General features: G+C 34.7%; 1 protein-coding gene across 3 annotated transcripts in view; it reads left to right on the top strand.

Annotated features, from left to right (window-relative positions):
- Window positions 1-4,581: 4,581 nt before the first annotated feature.
- The window catches only part of LOC145671305 (uncharacterized), a 107,737-nt gene continuing 105,413 nt past the window's right edge, over window positions 4,582-6,905 (top strand). For 2 of the 3 annotated variants that reach the window (XM_081740279.1, XM_081740276.1), the window contains exon 1: window positions 4,582-4,737. The gene's annotated coding sequence lies outside the window, so the exon portion shown is untranslated. Of the gene's footprint in view, window positions 4,738-4,757; window positions 4,893-6,905 lie in introns of those variants that run through there. The other variant, XM_081740277.1, reaches the window with a different exon arrangement.

Here is a 6,905-nt window from a genome sequence, read left to right as displayed (position 1 = left end):
GTCAATAATTTATTGAAGAAAAGTAATATTTGGGGCGTTCAGAGCACAATGGGTCCAAGTCTATTTTCAATAAGGTTTAGTTTTGCTCAGCAAATGAATTCTATTTCAAAACGTAATATCTTCGCAGTCAAGAGTTCGAAATAAATGAAATAAATCCACGTGAAAGGGCCTTGGGATAATTTCATATGACTGCCACTAGACAGGGGCGTCAGTGGGGGCAAGAGGGCAGCCTACCATGAATCTCAGATTTTTGGGACAGTAAGGCAGTTTTAGAAACCTTTTGATAGGCAAAGTCCAACAGAAAAAAAGTGGGGTCCTTACACCGAATAAATACGGATGAAATATAGATTATCAAAACTGGAAAGTTGCTTAGGCCCAATTTCCAGAATTTTAAGTAGGACCGAAACTCGAAAGTAGTGAAACCCTTGGAATCCTAGGCCAAAAAATATACAAGAGAGCAATTTAGGCCTATAGTTCCTTACGGTCAATAGATATGGTGATCAAAGTCCGTATTTCGGTATAAGGACTTCAAATTTTTTTCTGTGGATTTTACTCAGGAAATCTGCATTAGTACACTCCCAACATCTGAAATTCAGGGTAGGGGCGGATGACCTCTAAACGGACGCCCCTCTCCAGCGGCAATCATATAAAACTCTAGATTACACCTTGTCACGTAGTTTTTCTTCCTTTCATTTCGGATTCTTTCTTTCACTAAAGTATGTGTGTGTGGAAACTGAGAACCAACATGTACTCTGTCAACGAATGCCTGCGATATTTCAGAAGCACATTTTAGCAAAGAATCCTTTGTTTTCTGAATACAACACAAAAACTTGTTTCCGTGATAATTCCTTTATTTATTTTTTAATATGTTCTATAAGTAGTCTAATCTTAGACTACGACACTTTTTCGCAAGTTAACTGGTAAGCATTTAAACAATACAAGGAACGTTAAAAACAAGGGATCAAAAAAGAGGCAAAATAAATTGTAGGATCACCACATTGACCTGCTGTAGCCACAATAAATCAAAACATTCACATGGGAAGAAAATAGTCTTTTGAATGAGAAGCACTCAGGTCCGTGGCCAGCCTGATTTCTTAGGGGAGTAGAAGTGAATACTGAGGGGGCAATGATTAAGAGATGACACAACACCATAAAATTGCATACATATCAATTATTTACAGAATCTGTAACAACTATAGTTTCTTTTATACTTAATATCCTGTATTGACAGTATTACAGTACACGAATTCAAGATTAAGAACATTGATCATTAACGCACAAATATTAAAAAAAAAAGGAGCAATGCAATACAATTGAAGTGCTTAGGGCAATATAGTGCTATGGTAACCGTAGATGGAGAACGTCGTTGTACGTCGCATTTACACTAAACAAAAGCTAATTAACTGAATGTTAGAGTTAGCACACGTCCCATTAATCAGGATTGTTCCGTTTGCAGAAAACAAAATATTATAAACAAAATATTTTGACATAGATTTTTTTGTTACAACAAAATACTCCAATTATGATTTATTGTATAATAGCATCATTATATGTTCATTAAAATTGATTTATGTTTCTTTCTAAATAAAAAAAAATCCTTCACATTCTCATTTTGTAGAAGGCCAACTTGTTTGTTTGTTAAAATTTAGCATCTTTTTTTCAGTACCGAGGCTATAAAAAACACGAAGCTTGCAGTTTAAAGGGGAATACGAACCACCATATTGCTCTCGATTTCAAGAATTCCATGGGTATCAAACCCCGAGATCACATTCAAACACGCGCGCTCTATTCATTAGACCAGTGGTAAGGGCTATTTTGTATCATTGTTTTACAAATTATTAATTTCTCGTCAGCCTTTACTGCAGCTTTTTGTTCGTATTAAGTCCTAAGAATGATGACATAAAAATACTGAGACCAAAGCACATGCATTTATTAATAGAAAAACTTAAAAGAGAATGTTATTATTTATGTATAATCGAACGTAATTTTTTGTTTCATTTTTGTGTGCTTAATACGAGCTCTTTGCGAGGTACTTTGTTTTATATTAATTAAAATTGAAGTATTTATTTTTTTTAAAACATTAGAACAAAATTATATTACAACTTTAGATTATATCAATACTAAATAGAAGTATATGTGTTATTAAACGTTTGTACTCAATTTTCTACTTTCCAAAATAAGAGAGACATTACAGTTTATTTATATTTACAACTAACGTTGTAGACTATGATACTGTTGTTTGGAAGAACACCTGGTATTCTTGGATGTTTGTCGTGGTTGCAATAACATGGCATGGTTTAATATTCTTGAAATGGATAAAGGCAGTTGAAGATGTTTGGTGCATCTAGCAAAGAAACATATAATTTTACACATAAATGGATAGAATTCGCAAATTTAAATTTAATTTGGTAATTATAATAGCAAGAATTTCACTGGTTTTGTGTCAGTTTGAAAATTCTCTTCAGCGTGTTTTTTTTAGAGGGGCAAAAATAATTTAGAGAGGACGTGCCCCCTCCAGCCCCTCACTGGCTACGGGCCTGGAAGCACTTTTTGACCATTTTCTTTCTCCGGCAGATTTTTTTACAAAAATAAAATAAAATAAAAATAAACATGTTTAAAACAAGTCTTAAAAATACATGTGTTTAAAACAAAATGTTTAAAATGTATATAAAATTTGTTTTAAACAAAATCAATTGTTTAAAACAAGTTTTAATCATTTGTTTTAAACATTTTGTTTTAAACAAAACAACCCTGACATAGACACCTTTAAAAGCATTACAGGGCTATGTAGAACTATCGTCAATTATGGACTGAAACAATTTCTTTTGCAATGGCATCTGGTTTAAGCTTTGAAGTTGTGTGGTATATGCGGAGGCAATAGTGTTATTTGTAAAAATGGGAATGGTATGTTATTTTTGGTCTCTTAACAGGTATGAGTATTTATGAAAAAATGAAATATTTGAGTTTTACGTTCCACGGTTATGCCTGATAAGCTAAAGAATTCGCTGATGAAGAAAAATGAATGAAATGGTGGAATGTTGAAAGTGGGAGGAAACGGGAGAACTCCAAGAAAACCCACGCACACGGAGTTTGTGCACTACAAAGTTTAGCTGGCGCGAGCTGGGATTGAACCAAGGACCCCATGCACCAGAGATGATCGCTGTACCACTGAGCCACCGGGGCCTCTAAGTACAAAATGACGTCAGGGTAAATCCCCTTATTTGTACTTTTTTAAAAGAAAATGTACAAAAGTGAATTATTACGATAATAAAAAATATTCATGGTCAATAATAACAGACTCAATAACGGCATCTATATTAGAATGAAACTGATTCTAAAACACATCGCTCAAGTTTTTCGTTATTATCTCTTCAACTTTAAAGAGATTAAATAGGAATTTTGCCAAAATTCAGAATTGTATTTCTAATAATGTGTCCCCTTGAAATGTGATCTATAAGTCTTACCGACCCGGGCAAGTGCTGATAACAACTATGACAAACATGTGAAAGTGGTCGCTTCAAGTATGACTAACTCACCAGAGGGTGATGTGGGTATTCACGTGGAACGATCTCCAGGGAAGAAGCAAATCTTCCGATGAAAATCACGATAACAGATGTGTACCCTTCAATTAAGTTTTACCCAAGAAATCTTTATCCGCGAATATAGGAATTGGGTCGCATTTTTTTAATCCGCGAATAGTGAAAACGCGAATGAAGGAAGCGCGAATAAGGAGCTTTTACTGTACTGTGTATTGCATATTGTTGTGTCTTTTATAAATTCAGTATATTAAAGGGTGCGGTCTGGGCGTTTTATTTTTTCCCCAGAATAGTTCCTGTTTTCTTTAATTACGCACGGGAGGAAGAGACACGAGGCAAATTTAGTAGCCGTTTCTGTCAAGCGCAACTCAAAATATGAGATTTAATTTACGTTAATTGGTAGAGCAGCTGTAATGACTTTTTGGATATTTTGCATTTTTTTTTTTTTTTTTTTTTACATATAACTTAGCGTTTCGAAGACTGGTACAGAATAACTCCAGTGTTTGTTTGCGAATAGGTACGTCATTTTAAATGGTTTCTTTTTAAATTAATTATCTTTACGTATACATTTTTTACTTTATTGTTTAAAAGCGAAGAAAGAAAAGGAAAGAAACCAAACCTCATTTTTAGATTTAAAATCGCAAATATCTCTCTCAGCGACTTTCTAGCGGGGTTGGCAAGATGGCGTAGAATGTTTTACATTATAGAGCGTCATGCTCTTTAACTATTTCAATTTAATTATTAACAACAATTTCCATTCTGGACATAATATAATGCATTAGAATTTTTATAGTGTTTTACATAATTTTTTGTATATTCTACGCTTCTGCCTTCCTTTTTCAATAACAAACTAGTGTGGAAACAGAACTATCTGAAACAGGCCAATTCGTCCATTTTGGAACGGGCCCTCTTTTTACAATTATAATAACAACAAGAAGATTTAAGACAATTTTAGTGAAACAGTCAACTTGGCCTTAGTGCTGTGACTTTAATTTTAAAATCCCCCGCAAGGGAGATGCATAGATAGATAGATAGACTTTCTAGCGACTTTTGGAGCTGAAGTTAGCGACGTTTTGTCAATAAGTGTTGGCAACAGTGCTTGGAGCTAGGAGGCACAATTGAATGAAGAAAATTAAATTTATTCCTACGAGTTTCTCTTGATAGTCATTCCAATCTTGAGCCTGCATACTATCATAAGCTGGTAAATAAAATTAGTAATACTCAATATATTAGGCAAATACTTGACGACAATTTATTCGGATATAGTATACAACAGGTCCTCATCATTTCCCGAGGACTCACGAAGTTCAGTCTTTTACGAATTATTCATTGAGGATCTAGGAACGTGAAAATGGGGTAAGAAAGCGACTTTCATTTACTTATCGACTGAAACTTGTACATGACATACCACCATTTCTGTACGTGGTGCAAGAATTGAACTATCCTCGAGTACGGTGCACTTTATGTGCGCCTCTGTAGTGCCCTTGTACTTTATATTTCACTATGTGTGTGTGTTTGGGGGGGGGGGGACTTGAACGCATATTGCATGTCTTGTGCTCGTGGATAGTTCTTACTGTTGCATTACGTACGTGCAAACGTGATGGTATTTCATGTAGAAGTTGTAATAGCACACATAAGAAACGCAGATTACAGTGTACTCATACTGCATATTCCAGTGTGAGTACATGATCTGGGTTTCTTATGTGTTCTATTACCACTTGTACATGACATACCACCATTTCTGTACGTGGTGCAAGAGTAAGAACTAACCTCGAGTACGGAACACGATGAGGAACTGTTGTATACTATTACCATTTATTCTTTTTTTATTATTTTATTTTATTTATTTTATTTTTTTTTTAGTAAGTGCATCATATTTTCTGCGCTTACATAAAGACGAGGCATTTATTCCGAAGTTGGGCGTCCGCTTTCGCCACGTTTTTTCGCTGTTATCTTCTTTCCACATTTTCTGCAAATTGTTATTAGGTTCATTAATCCGTGCTCTTCACAAATTTTTAAAAGATTTTGCTCGTTATCAACGTATTGCTTCACAAATGTAAAAACTGTTACTTCATTGCCCTTGTACATTCGCCATATTGATAAAATAAATGCTCGTTACTTTCCCATAATGAAACTGTTCGGTTACCCTGCGCCAAGTAATTTCCTCCGCTCGCCGTACAGTCCCATGTTTATAACCGCTTATATATAACAAATAAACAGATTTTTCGAGACCCTTATATATTATCAAGCACACAAACGATTCAATTATCCAAATCTTTCCTGTAAATTTTAAAAATTTTCATGGAAACGGACGCCCAACTTTGGAACTTAACCTAAAGACGATTCTGGAATATTTGTTAAATATGCTATTTTAGGGAGTCGTTCTTTTGTAAACTATACGGAATAAATTTGAATTATTATTTCGAAAGAGAAACATACGTAACCTGTGTTGAGATTTACAATATAACGGGAAATGAAGGTAATATGTCATTTCAATTTTTGTGTTTCCAATACGCATTCTGCGGCGCTGGTGTAGGTTGGGCACACCACATTTTGGACGACGTGCAGGTTATATTCAATACTTTGCATTAAGACATATCAGGAACAAAATTTGTTGAGGCAACAGAGTTAAATTCAAAATTTACAGCTGTATTTAGGTTTAGAGGTATAGTGTTGCTAGTGTAAAATCATTAGAAATGCCTTACGATGGATAAAATAAGTGAAACATGTGAAATGTGGCTCAATTAGATGCTATTTTCCACCTTCAGTGTATTTGTGCACAGTGCACATAAACTGTATTTTATGTTTACAAATGCAGCGTTATTAGTATGACACTATAACAAGTGCTGTTGAAACTAGGATCATTTTCAAAAACCACTTTTTTCACTACCCTCGTTGCCGCGCCTGTTCCTTCCGGACGCACTCCGCAATGTCGCGTGGTCTTACCAGCTTCGCCCTACTCTGACTTCGTGCTTTTTAGTATCCACCTAGCACAGGTTCGTCTATTTTTTTGCACTATAGTCTTTATGCCTTAAATTCGGAACTAGTGATGGGCAGAGGGAATACTCTCGGTTGGAAGGAATGTAAAAATGGGAATATTCCCGGGTTGTTTCCCCTGGCCTATAAATTCCCGGGAAGGAATTTATTTCCCTTTCTTTACTTTATCTTCCAAATTATAGGAACCATATGGCTAACTACTTTATTTTAATATATTATGATTTACTTCTAGGTTTTAAAGAATTTGGAGGTTAAAAAATTTAAAATTCTTTGACTGTACTTTATATAACTAATAATATGATTTTTAAAGTTCCATTTCCATTTGCACTATAAAGTAGGGTAATTGTTTAGTATTGGGGGGCCAACACTAGC

The sequence above is a fragment of the Thermobia domestica genome, chromosome 15, assembly GCF_964235325.1.
Source record: "Thermobia domestica chromosome 15, izTheDome1.hap1.1, whole genome shotgun sequence".
NCBI classification, from domain to species: Eukaryota; Metazoa; Arthropoda; class Insecta; order Zygentoma; family Lepismatidae; genus Thermobia; species Thermobia domestica.
This window is presented reverse-complemented; position numbering and strand designations above follow the sequence as displayed.